General features: G+C 40.4%; 2 pseudogenes; both read right to left on the reverse strand.

Annotated features, from left to right (window-relative positions):
• Positions 1 to 10,932: 10,932 nt before the first annotated feature.
• Positions 10,933 to 20,706, reverse strand: LOC132421199 (non-histone chromosomal protein HMG-14 pseudogene; annotated as a pseudogene).
• A 43-nt stretch (positions 20,707 to 20,749) lies between these two features.
• On the reverse strand, positions 20,750 to 21,729 carry LOC132419905 (vacuolar protein-sorting-associated protein 36-like; annotated as a pseudogene).
• Between the last annotated feature and the right edge of the window lie 1,509 nt (positions 21,730 to 23,238).

Here is a 23,238-nt window from a genome sequence, read left to right on the forward strand (position 1 = left end):
TCGTCCACTTATGTATCATTGTACATATGTGATACTTATGTATCCTTATAGTTTTAGGTTGCAGTTTCCTGATAGCTAGTGAGCTTGAGCACCTTTCCTTAGGTTATTTGCCCATTTGAATGTTTTCTTTGTAAAGTATTAATACTTAAGTCCTTTGCCGATTTTTTTTTTACCGTCTTTTGTTGATTTTCAAATTTCTTTATACTGATATTTTAATATAAGCCTCTAAGGCTATAAACTTCCCTGTATTTCTTTTTTATCTCTTCCTTGAAGTTTATTAGCATAGTTGCTTTGCCATTAACAAAAAGTCTTGTTTATGGTTAATATGGGTGCCTTAGTATAGACGTTATGTTTACTGTGATCGTCTCAGGATTTTTGCTTGGCATCCTTTAAACCTCTCTGGAATCACTTTATTCCTCTTCATTCTGAGCTATAATTTAAAGACGGAGTGCAGAGATTCTTTCCATTTCTCTGAGGCTTAAAGAGGCAGGAAGAAGAGGGGAAATTTTGCACAGGTTGTATATGGGGTCCTGTACTATCCCCTCCAGCCTCAGATACTTGTAAATGTCCTGGGCCCACTCTTTGTAGCCAGTGTATTGCCTTCTCTTGGGTGCTGGAAACTTCCTGTAACCCAGCACAGTGCACTGGAAGATGGCAAGTCTTGAATGCCCTTCTAGGCATCTGCTAGGTCCCACTGAAGGCTAATAGTAAAGGGAAAGAAGGAAGTAAAATATTATTATATAATAAAAAGACATATGTCTTAGTCCACTTGAAACTGCCATAGCAAACTCTCATGGACTGGGTGGCTTAAACAACAGACATTTATTTCTCACAGTTCTGGAGACTGGGAAGTCCAAGATGAAGGTGCTGGCAGGTTCAGTGTCTGGTGAGGGCCCACTTCATAGACAGATGTTTTCTCACTGTGTCTTCACATGGCACAAGGGGCAAGAGAGCTCTCTGGGGTCTCTTTTATCAGAGCACTAAGCTTACTCTGTTGCTTCACCATCCCACTAGTGCCCTGTCTACCTGCATGGCCAGGAAGAGCTCAACACCACCACCCTCAGCCAATGAGAAGGGGGGAAAAATGAGTGATGGGCATACAGCTCCCATGTAAGTGCCCAACCATAATTGCATACATCACTTGTGCTCATCCTATTGGACAGAACTTAGTCATGTGGTCACACCTAGTTGCAAGGAAGGCTGGGAATTGTAGTCTTTACCTGGGGGGCTAAAATTGAGGGGTTCTAGTAATGAAAGGAAGAAGTGGGGGAAGATCTGTTGGGAGTCAAGAAACAGTATTTCCACAGGTACTCAGCCAAGCTGCCTGGTGACGACATTAAGAGATCACCAGGCACCTCACCCTGCCTCTACCTCTGGTCTCACTTTCCCCTGTAAGTTTTCTTCTTCCCTTCCTGTACCTGCTCTTATCTCCTTCTCAGGTTCTGCTAGTCCTTTGGATATCAGGCCCTCAGAAATAGCTCAGGTAAGTTCTATCAGAGCCCCCAAGGCTCTATAAAGTAGGAACCACGGAAAACATAAGGACCTCTTGAGGCAGGTTATACCCATCATGTTCTGTGGCCTTCATCCTTTGGTTGCATGGTGAGCCATCAGAACTCTAGTTTTAATTTTTCTGATATTTGGGTTTGGGCCTTGGAAAATGAAGCTGCTTGGGGGAAAGGAAGAGAGACTAGAAAATGGGGCTGGCCCACCTGCAATAGAAGGTATAGAACATGGGTTCTCAATGTTAGGGTCACCCAGGGAACTTCAAGGGACCACCAAGGCTGAGAACCACTGGTGTAGATTGTAGAGAGCACATACCCCATGTTTTGCAAACCCAGCTTCACAAGCTCATAGATGGGGTGACAAAGGTCAATATGACCCATCAGTGACTATGTTTCAACTTTGACCGCTCAGAACTATGTCACCCCGCCCTAGGAGCCTTCTGGAAATGTTTGTGCATCCTGAAAGACCATTTAGCGTGTGAGCTAGAAACTAGAATCCTCAGAAACAATCCAGCTACCTGGGAGTAAAAAGCACACCAGTGAATATGATTCCTATTTCAGGTGCCACATCTGTCACAGCTTCCCCTCTGCTCCCTTTTCTGAGCAGCTTCTCTTATCCCCAGGGCCAGATCTTTTTAAAAAATTTCTATTTTTACCCACTCCTGGGCATATACCCAGAGAAAACCATAATTCAAAAAGACACACGCACCCTAATGTTCATTGCAGCACTGTTTACAATGGCCAGGTCATGGAAGCAACCTAAATGCCCACTGACAGACGAATGGATAAAGAAGATGTGGTACATATATACAATGGAATATTACTCAGCCATAAAAAGGAACGAAACTGGGTCATTTGTAGAGATGTGGAAGGACCTAGAGACTGTCATACAGAATGAAGTAAGTCAGAAAGAGAAAAACAGATATTGTATATTAATGCATATATGTGGAATCTAGAAAAATGGTACAGATGAACTGGTTTGCAAGGCAGAAATAGAGACACAGATGTAGAGAACAAACATATGGACACCAAGGGGGGAAAGCAGGGGTGGTAGTGGTGGTGTGATGAATTGGGAGATTGGGATTGACATATATACACTAATATGTATAAAGTAGATAACTAATAATAACCTGTATAAAAAAATAAAAATTCAAAAAGTTTTTCTATTTTTATCTCCTATAACTTTTTTATTGGAGTATAGTTGATTTACAATGTTGTGTTACTTTATGTTGTACAGAGAAGTGAGTCACTTATACATATATCCACTCTTTTTTAGATTCTTTTCCCATATAGGCCATTACAGAGTATTGAGCTGAGTTCCCTGTGCTATACAGTAGGTCCCTATTAGTTATCTATTTTATACATAGTAATGTGTATATGTCAGTCCCAATCTCCCAATTTATCCCTCTCCTGGTAACCATAAGTTTGTTTTTTATGTCTGTGAGTCTGTTTGTGTTTTGTAACTAAGTTCATTTGTATCATTTTTTAGATCCCACATTTAAGTGATATCATATGATATTTGTCTTTCTCTGACTTCACTGAGTATAACAATCTCTAGGTCCATCCATATTACTGCAAATGGCATTATTTCGTCCTTTTTTATGGCCAATATTCCATTATATGTACATGCCACGTCTTTATCCATTCCTCTGCTGATGGACATTTAGGTTGCTTCTATGTCTTGGCTATTGTAAATAGTGCTGCAATGAACACTGGGGTGCATGTATCTTTTCAAATTATGGTTTTCTCCAGATATATGCCCAGGAGTGGGATTGCTGGGTCATATGGTAGCTCTATTTTTAGTTTTTTAAGGAACCTCCATACTGTTCTCCATAGTGGCTGTACCAACTCACATTCCCACCAACAGTGTAGGAGGGTTCCTTTCTCTCCACACCCTCTCCAGCATTTACTGTTTGTAGATTTTTTGATGATGGCCATTCTGACCGGAGTGAGGTCATACCTCACTGCAGTTGAGATATGCATTTCTCTAATAATTAGTGATGTTGAGCATTTTTCATGTGCTTTTTGGCCATCTGAATGGCTTCTTTGGAGAAACGTCTATTTAGATCTTCTGCCCACCTTTTGTCTGGGTTGTATTTTTTTTTTTTTTGATATTGAGCTGCATGAGCTGCTTGTGTATTCTGGAGATTAATCCCTTGTCGGTCGCATCCTTCGCAAATATTTTCTCCCATTCTGAGGGTTGTGTTACATTTTGTTTATGGTTTCTTTTCTGTGCAAAAGCTTTTAAGTTTAATAAGGTCCCATTTGTTCATTTTTGTTTTATTTCGATTACTCTAGGAGGTGGATCAAAAAAGACATCGCTGCGATTTATGTCAGAGAGTGTTCTGCTTATGTTTTCCTCTACGAGTTTTATAGCATCTGGCCTTACATTGAGGTCTTTAATCCGTTTTGAGTTTAGTTTTGTGTATGGTGTTAGAAAATGATCTAATTTCATTCTTTATATATAGCTGTCCAGTTTTCCCAGCACCACTTAATGAAGAGACTGTCTTTTCTTTATTATATTTTCTGGCTTCCTTTGTCATAGATTAGCTGACCATATGTGCGTGGGTTTACCTCTGGACTTTCCTGTTCCATTGATCTATATAACTGTTTTTGTGCCCAGGGCCATATCTAATGCCCTGATATTGCTGCCAACAGGAAGGGGCAAGAGGGATAAGGGGACAGGTGGCGAACTGGGGGCTGGTTTACTGAGGGATGTGGGAACACCCTGGAGTGGTTCCCACCCCTTGTGTGCCCTCTTGTTGCCTCAGGTGTCCCTCTTCTTGTGAAATAAACAGGTCGAGGGGCAGAAAGCTGCCATTTGAAAGTCCACTAGAATCTGGACTGAGCTGGTTGCTGTACTCGGGCAGCCGAACCCCCACCAGGAAGATGACAGGCTGATGGTCAGCACACAGGGGGTTCAGAGGACAGTGCAAGGCTCCCCATCAGGTGTCCTTCTATACGCACAGTATCCTCTTAGATGGGTTCCTGGAAACCGCTTTTTCTTGGTCACTTGCTCATTCTCCTTCCTTTACACCCTTCTGTGCACCTGACCTGATCCCGGATCCCATGTGCCTCTGTTCCTGTGTCCAAGTCTGGGCCACCTATGCCTGGTTCTGTCTTAGAAGGGCTGCGACTGTCCATCCATCACGAGATCCTTCAGGCACAAGCACCCTCAAGACCCACACCTCTCACCTACCAAGGTGGCTTCCTTCACATAGCATCAGGCTGGGCGTTATTGTGCTGAACGACCCCCGTGGACAGGCTGGGATCTGGGAGGGACACACAGAGGAGAGAGTAGGTAGAAGAGGCAGGGAGGCCAGTCCTGCCCCACACCTCAGCCTGTGTGACAGAGGAGCAGCTCTGGGCTGATGGTGTGGGGTGACGTGAACCACAGGGGGCTGGAACTGTCTGCAGGAGCACAGCTGAGCTGCCCTGGGCCCCAGAGTGAAGCAGAAGGTGAGTGACTCAAGGTGCATGATCGTCCTCTGGGAATTCTTAGAAAAATGGGTGTCGATTCACAGAGTTTTTCACAGTTTTCCAATTCTGGGAATTTCCCAAGAGGGGGGCATATAGAATTTTATTTCCATTGAAAAATGTCTCTAGGTGACTTAGAGCTATTCCAATTATAAATGTACTCCTAAATAGAATAAAACTAAATTACAAAAAATTTTAGAGTGGGAGACACAGATCTTGAAGGGAATCACTTCCTGAAGTGAACAGTCGTGTGTGAGGAGAGTGATCATCTCTGCGGAGTGATGGGCACGTCGAGAGGAGGGGAATGTCCTCAGACAGTCCCTCCCCTGCACACCTGTGCTCCCAATGCATAGCTCTTCCCTCCTTTACACTTTGGATATTTCCATTTGTTCCTTCCATGCCAACTCCATGTCTCATTTGACTGGCGCGACCACTAAAAATTGTCTCAGTTTTTGGCTTCAGTGGCTTTTTTCTTAGGTATCCTTTCATCATTCTGAAGGCAGTGTATCTGCCCCATTAGCGTCACGTCACTCCCAAAAGCCCCGGGCTCAGCTCACCTCTCGCACCTCTTCTCCCAGTTATAATCCCTGCTAAAAAGAGCTTTTGGCTCCCTTTTGCATAATAAGGACCCTCAAATCTACAATATGAGTAGCCTTCAGTGCTACTCAAAGTGTGGTTTCTGAGAAGAGAAAAATAGTGGAAACATCCAGAAAGTTTTTAGCAAGTTGACGTTGCTATAACATCCAAGTGGGTGATTTTGAACTTTACATGCTATTCCCAGTTGCCAGCTCCCTTCCAGTGGTTAAAATGGGCCCTGGAGTTGCTCAAGTGGTGTGCTGAGGATGACGACCCAAAGTCATGCAGGTTCCTAATGCATTATAGTGGCAACACGGAGGAAGTAGGATGGCCTGTAACCTATGTCTTGGTTTGCCTGGGACAGTCCCAGCTTATAACTGTTGTCCTAGCATAATTATGTCAGAGTGTCCCTATGCACTCTCAGAAGTGTCCACGTTTGGACAGTAAATTAAATGGCCACTGTCCCTGATCCCCATCCACATTGCATGGCCTCTGTGTTCACCCTCATCTCGTCACCCCAAATTGCATAAGAAGCCACGGTGATTGCAGAGGAGGCCAGAGAAATACTCCATCCAATTCAGGTACATTTCTTCTTCAGGGATCTAATCCTCGGATTCATTTTCTTTATATGCGCTGGGTGCCTTGTGAGTTATATTCCAGTCATTACTGAGAAAGCCCCCTGGTGGGATCACAGAGCCTTGCTCCACAAGCAACTTTCTGCGATGAGACGTCACAGGAGTCAAGAGCCAGAGGATGCAAGGAGACGGAAAAAGGGTGATGCTTTCTTTTCACTCTGAGTTGACTGATGTTCTCTGTACATGACGATCTGTAGTTACTGCCTATGTGGTCCCTCAGGAAGAAACTAAAAGTCCAACTTGTCTACAAATACATGCCCTTAACCTGTTACTATGTCTAAAATTCCTACTTCACAGCTACTCTTTCAGTTGAATCCCAAACTCCCAATCCTTCCCTCCCACACTCCCCTCCCACACTCCCCTCCCACTTGGCAACCACAAGTCTGTTCTCTATGTCTGTGAGTCTGTTTCTGTTTTGTAGATAAGTTCACTTGTGTCATATTTTAGATGCCACATATAAGTGATATCATGTTATTTGTCTTTCTGACTTACGTCACTTAGTATGATAATCTCTAGTTGCATCTGTGTTGCTGCAAATGGCATTATTTCATTCCTTTTTATGGCTAATATTCCACTGTGTGTGTGTGTGTGTGTGTGTGTGTGTGTGTGTGTGTGTGTTTATACACACATATACCACATCTTTATCCATTCATCTGTCAATGGACATTTAGGTTGTTTCCACGTCTTGGCTATTGTAAATAGTGCTGCTATGAACACAGGGGTGCATGTATCTTTGTGAACTATAGTTTTGTCTGAATATATGCCCAGGAGTGGGATTGCTGGATCATATGGCAACGCTAGTTATTTGAGGAACTTCCACACTGTTTTCCACAGTGGCTGCACCAACTTACATTCCCACCAGCAGCGTAGCAGAGTTCCCTTTTCTCCACACCCTCTCCAGCATTCATTGTTTGTAGACTTTTAAATGATGGCCATTATCACCGGTGTGAGGTGGTACCTCATTGTAGTTTCGATCTGCATTTCTCTAATAATTAGTGATATTGAGCACCTTTTCGTGTGCCTATTGCCCATCTTTATGTCTTCTTTGGAGAGATGTCTATTTAGGTCTTCTGTCCATTTATTGATTGGGTTGTTTGGGATTTTTTTGTTATTGAGTTACCTGGTAGTTGGTTTTGAGCCAAAGTACAAAAGAACTGAAGGATGAGAAGCGATAATTGGCTGTTGTTTAAATATGTATTTATTTTGGCCACGCTGGGTCTTTGTTGAGGCATGCGGGATCTTTAGTTGCATCATGCACACTTTTTAGTTGTGGCATGTGGACTCTTAGTTGCAGCATGCATGTGGGATCTAGTTCCCTGACCGGGGATTCCACCCGGGTCCCCTGCATTGGGAGCGTGGAGGCTTAGCCACTGGACCGCCAGGGAAGTCCCGGCTGTTGTTTAAAACTGTGGACATTCAAATGACTTTTCTCCTTTGTATTTTCATAGAATGCTAAGAAAGGCTGTAGTGGATTTTGCACGGCTCGGATTATCAAAGATGGAAACTAAATTGTCTTAATCAGGATAGCCTCCCCATTGCCCTTCAACTCACCCTTTTTTCTCCCTTTCTTTAAAACACCAACAGTATTCTTGCCTTTTAGGGAGGTCCTTCTTCTGAAGAGCAACTTCTTCACTCCTAGACATGTGGCTCAGTGCAGCCCTGAGCAGTTCCCAGGGTTGGAGCTCCTGTGTGTGGACCTTCCTAAGAACCTTGTAATGAGGAGTTAGGGACCCTGCATGGTATGGGCTCACACGCTGACTTCTGCAATGGACTGTAGTGGAGCGATGCTGGCTTTCTCATGTGCAAATGTGCTGTTTTACAATCTCAGGTAGAGAATGGAGCTGTTATAAAACTAAGCTCTACTTACAAGTTGAACTCAAGCATCAGCGCCCTTCTTTTCAAGGCTCCCCACTTTCCAGTGCATATGGCAAAGGTGTAGGTGTTAGCTTCGGTGTCTCCTGAGGGGACTCTTGGTATTACTCCTGGAGTCTGAGAGCTCTTCCATCCCTCAGGGATCCCACTTTCCTGCTGGCGTGGATGCACCTTTTTGATAGGGTGCCATTCCCTGCCCCTGGGTACCAGCGGAAGGAGGGATGAGGAATCAGTCAGAATTCCCCTCACTGCCCCATCACATTAGGGTCCACACCAGCACCACACAAGACTGAAGTCTTCACAAAACCATTTCATGACACTTGACCTAACAATATGAAAGAGGATGACTAAATAAGACTTCCCCCATAGTTGACGGAAAAAATATCTCAAAACATAACCCTCCATGGACAATAAATTACCTGCTTTAAGAATGAGGAATGTTTTTTTAATGTACTGACATGGAAAATCTCCAATATGTATTTTTAAATAAGGAAAGTACAGAGTAGTGTTCTCTGTGTGTGTGTGTGTGTGTGTGTGCGCGCGTGCGCGTGTGTGTGCGCGTGCATGTGTGGGTATGTGATAAGATACACAAGAAACTGATAATTTTGGCTGGTTCTGGAGAGGAAACCAGATGGCTGGGGTATTTGGGTAGGACTTTTCCTTATACTTCCTTTGCCACCTTTTGAATTTGGGATCATGTGAATGTATTAATAATTCAAAAATTAAAGCTAAAGTTATCAGTTTTTGTTTAACATAGCTTGAGCTGGATTTTCTGTCATTTGCAACCAAAGAAACGTGACTGGGCTACCTTTATGGCTATATATTTAGTTTGCTCTGTCCACAAGGCAGGTATCTGTTTCTCACATATGAAACACTCAATGTTACTTATTTCTTTTTAGTTCCGTAGTGAGTTCTGTATGGATTTCTTCATGTTACCACCTGCTGCCTTGTGCCTTTTACTGAAGGGTTTGGGTAATTAAATGGAATTTCATCCTAGGGGTGGGCGCAGTACCTTATAATTATGTGCTAAATATGACTTTCCTCAAAGTCCAAGAGGAAAATAGTTAAGAAGTGAAGCCTTACCAGGGAATCCCCTCAACGGAATATTCCTTTTCCTGCCCAATTCCCAAAGGGAAATGTTTCAGCTCTACAATCTTCCAACATGTGGGAATCTCCACCCACCTAGAGTGTGTACTGCAATGCCTTAGTACATGTGAGGGCTCCTGAAACAGAAGCTCTTATTAGTATTCCTACTCTGCAATTCACTTGAGGGCCAAGAGAATCCCTGGGAATCAGATATCTAAAAGTTCACAAGCCAGGGCCCATCACTTACTAGCTATCTGAGTGGGAGGAAGTTAGCCTTTCTGACCTTTACTTTTCTCATCTGTAAAATAAGTTTCCATTTTATATTTGTAAAATACTTGCTCCAGGATGGTTATGGGGATCCAATGAGACAACGGAGAAAAAGCATTTAACCCAGAGTCTGGTGCAGAGTAAATAACAAACAGCTCAAGACCTCACAGTGGCGAGGCGTCTCCACGTGCGTCACGAGCCGTTAGGCACACTTCTGTATTCAGAGGATAGCTGTGTGCCACTCAAGAGTGCAACTCTTCAGTGGTGCTGAACATCTTCTTTTTAATAACATGGGATTTATAACCATGCTCCCCACAGCCTAGCCTTCATTTTCTGTGCCTCACAGTAAACTTTTTAAGGAAAGAACTACTTGGCAGTATCAAACAAGGCCAGCTGCCCTAAATTAAAAATTTTAAACATTTAGTCTGGTTCTACACTGAAGAGAGCTCTCTGATACCTGGAGAAGTTTTTCTTTTCCTTTTGGAAAGTGAAGCATTTTGTTCTCTGAGTGATTGGATATAGGCCTAGATTGTCAAATGATTACCACAGTAAATTTAGACTATTCATTTTTCTTCTTGTGAAAAGATCTTTGAAGATTTACTCTCTTAATTTTGAAATATGTAGTATCCCATTGTTAACTATTGTCACCATGCTGTATATTACATCCCCAGGACTTACTTATCTTATAATAGAAGTTTGTACCTTTTGACCACATTCATCCAGTTTGCCCACTTTCATCCAGTTTGCCCACTCCCTCCCCCTGCCTCCGGAAACCACCAATCTGTTCTTTGTATCTGTAAGTTCAGTTTCTTTTTAGATTCTATCTATGAGTGAGATGATACAGTATTTGTCTTTCCTTGTCTGACTTATTTCACTCAGCGTAAAATCCTCAAGGTCCCTGCTTGTTGTCCCTAATGGCAGGATTTCCTTCTTTTTTATTGTTGAATAATATTCATATGTTTATGTGTATATATATGTATGTATTTGTATACACATCATATCTTCTTTTTCCAGTCATCTGTTGAGAGACACTTAGAGTGTTTCCATGTCTTGTCTATTGTAAATAATGCTGCAGTGAACAGGGGGGTACAGAGAGCTTTTCGAGAGAGTGATTTTTTTTCTTTCATAATTGAGATTTTATTGGTTGTTTTGAGGATGAGTGCACAGACATTTCAATTTGTCCACAATTCTCAACATACGTACCAAAAATCTAAAAAATCATGTAGTTGTGATTCTTTTCTACACAGTCATTGCAGTGACTTTCCAGCTTAAAATTTGGAGGCAAATTTCCCTTAACAGGACATCAAGTACCAACATCTTCAGATATTGGCATGTTGTTACATCGTAAGTCCTACTAATTCACAATTTAATATCACATACCCTACATAGTCAAATTGTCAATCATTCACAGCACATTAACAAAGTTACTAGGAAAACTGGACTACCGCCACCAAGGATGTTACAGAGTGCACAGAATTCTGACCAGGAGAGCCAAGATCAAGGAGTGAGTGGTTCGCTTTAGGAAACAATTCTACCAGAAACAACATGGGAAGAGAAGCAATTTAAAGTGTTCAGGACATTAAATGCACAACTGACTCCAAACTGCCATTTAGTGTGCTTTGTATTATAGGATAGAAAGGCTACCCCCCCCATCTATGGAATGTTAAGCTCACACCCAAGACAATCAAAGCCTCCCATATTCAATATCCCACTATTTTCTGGTTGTACCAAAAAATAAGCAACCAGCAAATGATTTCACCTCTTAAAAATAAAAAAAAAAGCATTTACAGTTAAAAAATGGGATGAGGTAGGATTCCCTCGTTTTTAAAAATGTTTCTAGAACTACTAAAAAACTTGCATTTACAAAATAGTTGATAAAAATGTTCCTCTGGAAGGTACAAGAAGGGAGACAGGGACCACTGATGGGACCGGGTGCGTGGTATTAATCAGACTTGGCTTCTTTCTCTGCTGCTTTATCAGAGGCTGGGGGCTCCTCGTTTTTAGTTTCTCTGTTTTCCGCAGGTAAGTCGTCTTCAGTCTCTTGGTTAGCCACTTCGGCCTGTTTTCCCTTTGCTCCCCTTTTCACTTTTTTTGCTCCCCTTTGCACTTTTTTGTCTGAAGATGTATCCTTTCCTGCCACCTGTTTTGGGCTTCGTTCCCACTTCTGCAGGAGCTGGTGTAGCTGACAACCTCGCCCATCTCCCCTCGGGCTCCTCGTTTGCCGCCCCCGTGGCGGAGCTGACCTTTGGCAAAGCTGGGATGGCTGGCCGCTGCCGTTCCTCCTGCTGCCCGAGCTGCTTGGGGACCCGCTTGAGATAGTGATTTTGTTTCTTTTGGATAAATTCCCATAAGTGGGGCTGCTGTATCACATGGTGGTTCTATTTTTAATTTTTGGAAGAAACTCCGTACTGTTTTCCATAGTGGCTGCACCAGTTTACATTCCCATCAACAGTGCACAAGTGTTTCCTTTCTCCACATCCTCTCCGGTATTTATTTCTTGTCTTCTTGATAATAGCTATTCTAACAGGTATGAGGTGACATCTCATTGTGGGATTGATTTGCATTTCCTGATTATTAGTGATGTTGAACACTTTTTCATGTATCTGTTGTCCATTTGTATGTCTTCTTTGGAAGAACGTCTATTCAGTTCCATTTTTTTTGTTTCTTTTTTTATATTGCGAGTTCTTGTTAGTCATCAAATTTATACACATCAGTGTATACATGTCAATCCCAATCGCCCAATTCAGGACACCACCATCCCCACCCCACCGTGGTTTTCCCCCCTTGGTGTCCATACGTTTGTTCTCTACATCTGTGTCTCAACTTCTGCCCTGCAAACCGGTTCATCTGTACCATTTTTCTAGGTTCCACATACATACGTTAATATACGATATTTGGTTTTCTCTTTCTGACTGACTTCACTCTGTATGGCAGTCTCTAGATCCATCCACGTCTCAACAAACGACTCAATTTCGTTCCTTTTTATGGCTGAGTAATATTCCATTGGATATATGTACCACAACTTCTTTATCCATTCATCTGTCAATGGGCATTTAGGTTGCTTCCATGACCTGGCTATTTTAAATAGTGCTGCAATGAACAATGGGGTGCATGTGTCTTTTTGAGTTATGGTTTTCTCTGGGTATATGCCCAGTAGTGGGATTGCTGGATCATACAGTAATTCTATTTTTAGTTTTTTAAGGAACCTCCATACTGTTCTCCATAGTGCTGTATCAATTTATATTCCCACCAACAGTGCAAGAGGGTTACCTTTGCTCCACACCTTCTCCAGCATTTGTTGTTTGTAGATTTTCTGATGATTCCCATTCTAACTGGTGTGAGGTGATACCTCATTGTAGTTTTGATTTGCATTTCTCTAATAGTGATGTTGAGCAGCTTTTCATGTGCTTCTTGGCCATCTGTATGTCTTCTTTGGAGAAATGTCTATTTAGGTCTTCTGCCTACTTTCGGATTGGGTTGTTTGTTTCTTCAATATTGAGCTGCATGAGCTGTTTATATATTTTGCAGATTAATCCTTTGTCCGTTGATTCGTTTGCAAATATTTTCTCCCATTCTGAGGGTTGTATATTTGTCTTGTTTCCTTTGCTGTGCAAAAGCTTTGAAGTTTCATTAGGTCCCATTTGTTTATTTTTGTTTTTATTTCCATTACTCTAGGAGGTGGATCAAAAAAGATCTTGCTGTGATTTTTGTCAAAGAGTGTTCTTCCTATGTTTTCCTCTAAGAGTTTTATAGTGTCCGGTCTTACATTTAGGTCTCGAATCCATTTATTTTTGTGTATGGTGTTAGGGAGTGTTCTGATTTCATTCTTTTACATGTATCTGTCGAGTTTTCCCAGCACCATTTATTGAAGAGACAGTCTTTTTTCCATTGTATATCTTTGCCTCCTTTGTCATAGATTAGTTTACCATAGGTGTGTGGGTTTATCTCTGGGCTTTCTATCTTGTTCCATTCTTCTATATTTCTGTTTTTGTGCCAGTACCATATTTTCTTGATTACTGTAGCTTTGTAGTATAGTCTGAAGTCAGGGAGTCTGATTCCTCCATCTCTGTTTTTTTTCCCTCAAGACTTCTTTGGCTATTCAGGGTCTTTTGTGTCTCCATACACATTTTAAGATGATTTGTTCTAGTTCCGTAAAAAATGGCTTTGGTCATTTGATGGGGATTGCATTGACTCTGTAGATTGCTTTGGGTAGTAGAGTCATTTTCACAATATTGATTCTTTCAATCCAAGAACATGGTATATCTCTCCATCTGTTTGTATCATCTTTAATTTCTTTCATCAGTGTCTTATAATTTTCTGCATACAGGTCTTTTGTCTCCCTAGGTAGGTTTATTCCTAGGTATTTTATTCTTTTTGTTGCAATGGTAAATGGGAGTGTTTCCACAATTTCTCTTTCAGATTTTTCATCATTAGTGTATAGGAATGCAAGAGATTTCTGTGCATTAATTTTGTATCCTGCTACTTTACCAAATTCATTGATTAGCTCTAGTAGTTTTCTGGTGGCATTTTTAGGATTCTCTATGTTTAGTATCATATCATCTGCAAACAGTGACAGTTTTACTACTTCTTTTCCAATTTTTATTCCTTTTATTTCTTTTTCTTCTCTGATTTCCGTGGCTGGGACTTCCAAAACTATGTTGAATAATAGGGGTGAGAGTGGACATCCCTGTCTCGTTCCTGATCTTAGAGGAAATTCTTTCAGTTTTTCACCATTGAGAATGATGTTTGCTATGGGTTTGTCATATACGGCCATTATTATGTTCAGGTAGGTTCCCTCTGTGCCCACTTTCTGGAGAGTTTTTATCATAAATGGGTGTTGAATTTTGTCAAAAGCTTTTTCTGCATATATTGAGATGATCATATGGTTTTTATTCTGCAATTTGTTAATATGGTGTATCACATTGATTGATTTGTATCACATTGAAGAATCCTTGCATCCCTGGGATAAATCCCACTTGATCATGGTGTATGATCCTTTTAATGTGTTGTTGGATTCTGTTTGATAGTATTTTGTTGAGGATTTTTGCATCTATATGCCTCAGTGATATTGGTCTGTAATTTTCTTTTTTTGTAGTATCTTTGTCTGGTTTTGGTATCAGGGTGATGGTGTCCTCGTAGAATGAGTTTGGGAGTGTTCCTTCCTCTGCAATTTTTTGGAAGAGTTTGAGAAGGATGGGTGTTAGCTCTTCCCTAAATGTTTGACAGAATTCACCTGTGAAGCCATCTGATCCTGGACTTTTGTTTGTTGGAAGATTTTTAATCACAGTTTCAATTTCATTACTTGTGATTGGTCTGTTCTTATTTTCTGTTTTTTCCCAGTTCAGTCTTGGAAGCTTATACCTTTCTAAGAATTTGTCCATTTCTTCCAGGTTGTCCATTTTATTGGCATAGAGTTGCTTGTAGTAGTCTCTTAGGATGCTTTGTATTTCTGCGGTGTCTGTTTTAACTTCTCCTTTTTCATTTCTAATTTTATTGATTTGAGTCCTCTCCCTCTTTTTCTTGATGAGTTGGCTAATGGTTTATCAATTTTTTTTATCTTCTCAAAGAACCAGTTTTTAGTTTTATTGATCTTTGCTATTGTTTTCTTTGTGTCTATTTCATTTATTTCTGCTCTGATCTTAATGATTTCATTCCTGCTGCTAACTTTGAGTTTTGTTTGTTCTTCTTTCTCTAGTTCCTTTAGGTGTAAAGTTAGATTGTTTACTTGAGATTCTTCTTGTTTCTTGAGGTAGTCTTGTATGGCTATAAACTTCCTTCTTAGAACTGCTTTTGCTGCATCCCATAGGTTTTGGATCGTCGTGTTTTCATTGTTATTTGTCTCTAGGTATGTTTTGATTTCCTCTTTGATTTCTTCAGTGATCTCTTGGTTATTTAGTAACCTATTGTTTAGTCTCCATGTGTTTTGTTTTTTACGTTTTTTCCCTGTAATTCATTTCTAATCTCATAGCGTTGTGGTCAGAAAAGATGCTTGATATGATTTCAATTTTCTTAAATTTACTGAGGCTTGATTTGTGACCGAAGATGTGATCTATCCTGGAGAATGTTCTGTGCGCACTTGAGAAGAAAGTGTAATCTGCTGTGTTTGGATGGAATGTCCTATAAATATCAGTTAAATCTGTCTAATCTATTGTGTCATTTTAAAGCTTCTCTTTCCTTATTTATTTTCATTTTGGATGATCTGTCCATTGGTGTAAGTGAGGTGTTAAAGTCCCCCACTATTATTGTGTTACTGTCGATTTCCTCTTTTATAGCTGTTAGCAGTTGCCTTATGTATTGAGGTGCTCCTATGTTGGGTGCATAGATATTTATAATTGTTATATCTTCTTCTTGGAATGATCCCTTGATCATTATGTAGTGTCCTTCCTTGTCTCTTGTAACATTCTTTATTTTAAAGTCTATTTTATCTGATACGAGTATTGCTACTCCAGCTTTCTTTTGATTTCCATTTGCATGGAATATCTTTTTCCATCCCTTCACTTTCAGTGTGTATGTGTCCCTAGGTCTGAAGTGGGTCTCTTGTAGACAACATATAGATGGGTCTTGTTTTTGGATCCATTCAGCAAGCCTGTGTCTTTTGTTTGGAGCATTTAATCCATTCACGTTTAAGGTAATTATCAATAGGTATGTTCCTATGACCATTTTGTTAATTATTTTGGGTTTGTTTTTGTAGGTCCTTTTCTTCTCTTGTGTTTCCCACTTAGAGAAGTTCCTTTAGTATTTGTTGTAGAGCTGGTTTGGTGGTGCTGAATTCTCTTAGCTTTTGCTTGTCTGTATAGCTTTTGATTTCTCCATTGAATCTGAATGAGATCCTTGCCAGGTAGAGTAATCTTGGTTGTAGGTCCTTCCCTTTCTTCACTTTAAGTATATCATACCTCTCCCTTCTGGCTTGTAGCGTTTCTGCTGAGAAATCAGCTGTTAACCTTATGGGAGTTCCCTTGTATGTTATTAGTCGTTTTTCCCTTGCTCTTTCAATAATTTTTGTTTGTCTGTAATTTTTGCCAATTTGATTACTATGTGTCTTGGCGTGTTTCTCCTTGGGTTTATCCTGTATGGGACTCGCTGCACTTCCTGGACTTGGGTGGCTATTTCCTTTCCCATGTTAGGGAATTTTTGACTATAATCTCTTCGAATATTTTCTCTGGTCCTTTCTCTCTCTCTTCTCCTTCTGGGACCCCTATCATGCGAATGTTGTTGTGTTTAATGTTGTCCTGGAGGTCTCTTAGGCTGTCTTCATTTATTTTCATTCTTTTTTCTTTAGTCTGTTCCACAGCAGTGAATTCCACCATTGTGTCTTCCAGGTCACTTATCCGTTCTTCTGCCTCAGTTATTCTGCTGTTGATTCCTTCTAGTGTCATTTTCATTTCAGTTATTGTATTGTTCATCTCTGTTTGTTTGTTCTTTAATTCTTCTAGATCTTTGTTAAACATTTCTTGCATCTTCTCGATCTTTGCCTTCATTCTTTTTCCGAGGTCCTGGATCATCTTCGCTATCATTATTCTGAATTCTTTTTCTGGAAGTTTGCCTATCTCCACTTCATTTAGTTGTTTTTCTGGGGTTTTATCTTGTTCTTTCATCTGGTACCTAGCCCTCTGCCTTTTCATCTTGTCTATCTTTCTGTGAATGTAGTTTTTGTTCCACAGGCTGCAGGATTGTAGTTCTTCTTGCTTCTGCTGTCTCCCGTCTGGTGGATGAGGCTATCTAACCATTTTTTTTTTGTCATTCATTCGGTAGCCATTTATTGAACGCTTACTGTGTGCCAGGCCTTACTCAAGGCTCTGAGGACACATCCGTGAACAAAGCAGATAAAAATCTCTGCTCCTGTGGAGCTTACATTTAAGATCTATCATAAGGGATGGGATTAGCAATAAATTTACATAAATTCAACCATACCTATCAGCAAAGTGAAAAAAACACATTTAAATAGTTTAATTATTGGTACTACAAAAGTCTACTGTTAATATGTAGTTTTTTATTATATATTCTACTTACTATATTCATAAAATATTCATACCCATGTATAACTCTACAGGCATTTGAATTGTAAGATTATATAGAGATTTCCGAGGACCATTTTGAGCATGCTTGATTCCATCCTTAGCGCAGCCCTAAACACCTACCCACCTTCTGAGCTGTGACTGTATTGTACCACAGTGGAAACTCTGAGACTGTTGGGCAAAGGAGAACCATTTTAAGTATTTGAGCATGAGAGTGAGAGCATGATAAATCCATGGCTGTTGGTTTAGTCTGGTAACAGGGAACAAGAGATAGTACATTCACATAAACATACACAGTCAATCAACAGTGGAATTCATGTCAAGAATTTTAAAAAACTTCGTGAACCATTTCCCATTGTTTAAAAACAGCTAAAATAGTAAGAGCTTGAGGTCATAAATATTTATAATCAACTCCTGATTATAAAAATCTAAAAGAAAAAATCTTAACAAATGGGCTTATTCTGACTAAAGGGTTATCATTTTAATCAGTTTTTTCAAAGAGTATTTAAAAAGAACACCTAGTTAAGAAAAAATCATTTTTACATTTTGCAGTATCGGCAAAATGACTGGTATACATTAATACCAATCATTTAACACTGAACATTCTTGTACAATGTAAAAAAAATTTGATAGTATGTGACTAGAAATATTCCATTACCATAAAGCTACAAACAGATTTATGCTCCTAAGAGCAAAGTTAGAAAAGCAAAAATACTACTATAACACTGATTAGCACCAAGACAGAACTTTTTTGCACTTAGGGCCTGATTGGTTGTATTTAAACATAACCTCTACCAAAAAGGACCAAAATGACACCTTATTTGGTAAAAACAAAGAAAATAAAAGGATGAAAATATACACACTGAGGTCTGGAAACTGAAGAATGCCCACTTTAAAACAATAAAATCAATCATACTGTGTTTTAACTAATGTGACATTTGCAAAATACATCCATGTCACTTCCCTTCCTCTTTAGTTCACTTTTACAATTCAGACTCTGCCCCATTTTTGTTAATGTGTTGTCACACTAGTGTAAATAAATATTCTGAATTACAGGAGTTTGCCATAATGAATCCAGACCATTGGAGCCAGACCCAGTAGCTCAAACAATCTTAGTTGCAGCTCATTCCAACTAGTGAAACACATTATTTATCTGTGTAGTTTTAAAAAACCTTAGCTAGATGAGGGGTGTGTGTGTGTGTGCGTGTGTGTGTGTGTCTGTACACATACAAGTTTGCCAGGGCAGTGGGAGAGTGTCTGCATCCCAGAGAGAGGAGTGATATACAAGCAACTGTACACAATGGCCCCAAAGACTTGGGCAGCCAGACACCGAATTTCCCCCCAAACAAACCTGAGGCTGAGCAATGGGGGAATTACAGGATATGTGCTCACAACGTGGAATCGGTGAGAGGTTCGGAAAACTAAGACTAAGGCAGGATGCCTCGGCCACAACATTCCCATGACACTGGAGGATGTGAAGCAGCGACAGGGTTCAGGCAGGGATCAGGGACTGACTCTGGCTGCACTTGGAGGGACTCCCTGGGTCTGCAGCTGAGGATCCCTGGACCTTCCCCAAAGGGCGTTGGCAGTGGCCCTCCACCTCTTAGCGAGGACGTCTCACGGATCCCAGGGTCTGAGCCTGGGTATCCCCGCCTCCTGGTCTCAGAGGTTCTCTCAGTACAGGTACTATCCCTTCTAGAGGCTTGGCCAAAACCCATCACTACCTTCCACTCCCAACTCAGTCTTAGAAAGGGGTTCTCCTTCTGTCTCTGTGGGGTCCCTGAGTTTGAGGTAATGCCAACGTACCGTACCCTGTGTGGCAGTAACAAAGTCAGGCAGTCCACTGGAAAGCTCAAGCAATCTAGATTCAATATATTAGCCTGTTTCTGCTATCTCAGTAATACCTTTTAGCGAGATAGTTTCTCCACACAACTTATAATGTGTGGGGTAAAGGAAAAACATATTGCTAGAATATGATAGAAAGATTTTAAAAGTTCAGCACTGAAACTCCTTCTTTAGGGAAGGAAAAGGAGACATATTATGTTCCCACTCTCTATTTCCATCCTTGGCTCTGAGGTACAAGAGCACCAAGGTTCCTGTAGAGCGTGTTAAAGGTTCTCCTGGTCCCTCTACCCACAAAACAATCCTAGGGAAATCCTGAAGCGTCTGCTTCCCAAATCTGTAACCATATCTCTGGGCATGTCTATGTAGCTCTTTAATTCACTTTCAAAATCCATAGCATTTTTAAAACAAAATGACATAGTTGCATTCTTTAAATGCCAGCCATGAAATCATCACTTAAAAGAAAAAAAACTAGTCAGATTATATATACATAAGTCAGATAAAATTCTATCTTTTTTTAAAAAAATTTATTTATTTATGGCTGCGTTGGGCCTTCATTGCTGTGCGCAGGCTTTCTCTAGTTGCGGCAAGTGGGGGCTACTCTTCCTTGCGGTGCATGGGCTTCATTGTGGTGGCTTCTCTTGTTGGGGAGCACAACTGCGCTAGGCGTGCAGGCTTCAGTAGTTGGGACACGCGGGCTTCAGTAGTTGTGGTACACAGGCTCAGTAGTTGTGGTACACAGGCTCAGTAGTTGTGGCACATGGGCTTAGTTGCTCCACAGCATGTGGGACCTTCCCACACCAGGGCTTGAACCCGTGTCCTCTGCATTGGCAGGCAGATTCTTAACCACTGTGCCACCAGGGAAGCCCTCTCTCTCTTTTTAAGGAGCTTTATTTGGTCTGCTGAAGACATGCCTATGGCTGCTTCTAAAAGCCCTTAGGGAGAGCCTCAGATGATATCCTGCAGTTGGATATTTTGCTCCAGTGTTGTCAGGTTCTTAAACTACACTGTAGGTATAAGTTGTTGCATGAAAATCTCCCAAAATGTGCACACTAAATGCAGAGAAAAACCTCATTTATAATTCAGGTGAATTTTCATCACACCAAAATAATCAAACCTGTTCAAACATGTAACTTTTCTCTTTTTTCCCCCATGAACTAAATCCTCTTCTTTAAAAAATGGTCAGATTTGAAGATCAAGTTAAAATCCACCATATTTCAAGTTAAACTCTGAGGGTTTCTATACAACTGTAGCATGATTTCAAATTCATATTGGCATTCATCTTTCTATATTTTCCTATATTTAACCTAAAGAGGCTTCCTGGATCATAATATTTACATAGAAACTAAAAGCGTTTTATATTATATTGCGAAGTTCCAGTAAATTCTGTTTATCAGGGTTTACCCTTAGCTCAATGTCATACAACTTCTGCATGAGGCAAGTATACCGGTAACAAGTTATTTCAAATACAAAACTCTTAGCTCTGTGTCATAATTAAATTTGGGTAAAACTGCAAGCCTTCCACTGAATCATCTCGGCAAGAAGCAACCTTTCTTTAGCCAGGAGGACAGACATTCCCACAGGCTTAGCAAACTCTTCTGATGTTGGAGACCCCTTTTCTGAAACCGTCTCCAAGGCTGAGGCCACCATTGACTCCTCCTTGTGGGACTGAAGTTCAATTACCATGATGCCGCTGTCAAACACACGGAGGCCGAGAGGTAATTTCAGGGCTTCCAGCATCTTGCATGCATTCACTAAATCTTCTGGTGAGAGCAATTCCATTCCTCGAGCTTGGTTTACTACACAGTACACCTCTGTGAGTGACATTTATTCCCCCTCGTTCCTCCAAAGGCGCCTGCAATATTCCAGCCAGCTGTTTGGCCAGCTGCATGTGGTACTGTGTGCCTGAGCCGTACGTTTCCCTGGTAACCGGGTTAGCTATTCCCATGCTCAGCAAGTAGGATTTAAACCTGATGGTCTCATCTTCTGTGATGTCACCTTGCTTGTCTTTAATCTTATTAGCGATGGATTTTGATAACACCACCAATTCCCTTAGCCTTGACCATTAGCTTACTGAGGTCTCTGAAGGCCTCAGAAATGTTTGTCAGTTTCTTTTCTTTTTTCTTCCAGTTTTTTTTCAATACCTACAATTCCTACAGCCCTTATTCTTCCTGGCTGGGGTCCTCTATTTGCTTGTAACGACTGGGAAACTGGCATATTCTCCCATCTTCTCTGTGTCACTTCCTCTGATAAATGCCTGTAAAACTCAATCTGGCCGTGTTCTTTGAAGGAAAGCTTGATGTAGGAGTTCTTACTACTCTGGAATGGGCCAGGTTCTTTGTTAGAAGGAGCTGGGTGAAGATGAACCACTATTTGGGCACTTTTCCCAATTCCAGCTGCCTGTTCTTCAATGAACACAAGCTGGGAAAGAGGAAAGGCCATGCAGCATTCATGATTTTTCTGATCTCTCCAAATTAGATGGTGTGTACTAAGAAGGAGGGCCCCAGCATCAAATGTTATCTTCTCGCCATCACAGATGTGCACCCTGCCTCAGTTCCATTTTTAAGTGGATCGTTTTTTGCCCTAATGAGTTGTGTTCTTTATATCTTTTGGATATTAACCCCCTTATCAGATATATGATTTGAAATATTCCCTCCTATTTAGTAGGTTGCCTTTCATTTTGTTAGTGGTTTTCTTTGTTACAAAGAAGCTTTTTAGTTTGAGGTCGTCTCTCTTGAATTTTTGCTTTTGCGGCCTTTGCTTTCGGTGCCAAGTCCAAATATTATTGCCAAGACCAACTTCAAAGAGCTTACTCGCTATGATTTCTTCTAGGAGCATTATGCTTTCAGGTATTACATTCAAATCTTTAATCCATTTTGAGTTGATTTTTGTGTATGATAGAAGATAGTGATTCCGTTTCATTCTTTTGTATGTGTTCAGTTTTCCCAACACCATATTTTGAAGAGACCATCCTTTCCCCACTGTATATACTTGGCTCCTTTGGTATAAATTAATTGACCAAATATGTGTGTGTTTCTGGAATTTCTACTCTGCTCCACTGATCTATGTGTCTGTTTTTATGTCAATACCATACTGTTTTTATTACTTAGTTTTATAATATATTTTGAAATCAGGAAGCATGATGCTTCCAGCTTTATTCTTTTTCAAGATTGCTTTGGCTATTTAGGGTCTTTGTGGTTCCATACAAATGTTAGGATTGTTCTATTTCTGTGAAAATTGCCGTTGTAAGGATTGCACTGAATCTGTAGATTGCTTTGGATAGTTGGACATTTTAAAAATATTAATTCTTCCAATCCAAGAGCACAGACTATTTTTCTATTTGTGTTTTCTTTAAGTTCTTTCATCAGTGTCTTATATATTTCAGTGCACAGGTCTTTCACCTCCTTGGTTAAATTTATTCTTAGGTGTTTTATTCTCTTTGATAAAATTGTAATTGGGATTGCTTTATTAATTTCTCTCTTTGTTAGTTCATTGCTAGTGTATAGCAACACAACAGATTTCTGTATATTAATTTTGTATACTGCAACTTTACTGAATTCATTTAGTAGTTCTAATAGTTTTTTAGTGGCATCTTTAAGATTTTCTATATATGGTATCATGTCATCTGTAAACAGTGACAGTTTTACTTCTTCCTCTCCAACTTGGATTCCTTTTATTTCTTGTCTGATTGCTGTGGCTAGGACTTCCAATACTGTGTTGAATAAACATGGCGAGAGTGGGCATCCTTGTTCCTGATCTCAGAGGAAATTCTTTCAGCTTTTCACCATTGAGTATGATGTTGGCTATAGGTTTGTCATACATGGTCATTATTATGTTGAGGTTTGTTCCCTCTATACCCATTTTGTCGAGGATTTTTAACATAAATTGATGTTGAATTTTGTCAGTAGTTTTTTCTGCATCTATTGAGGTGATCATATGATTTATTCTTCAATTTGTTAATGTGGT

Source organism: Delphinus delphis, chromosome 2 (genome assembly GCF_949987515.2).
Source record: "Delphinus delphis chromosome 2, mDelDel1.2, whole genome shotgun sequence".
NCBI classification, from domain to species: Eukaryota; Metazoa; Chordata; class Mammalia; order Artiodactyla; family Delphinidae; genus Delphinus; species Delphinus delphis.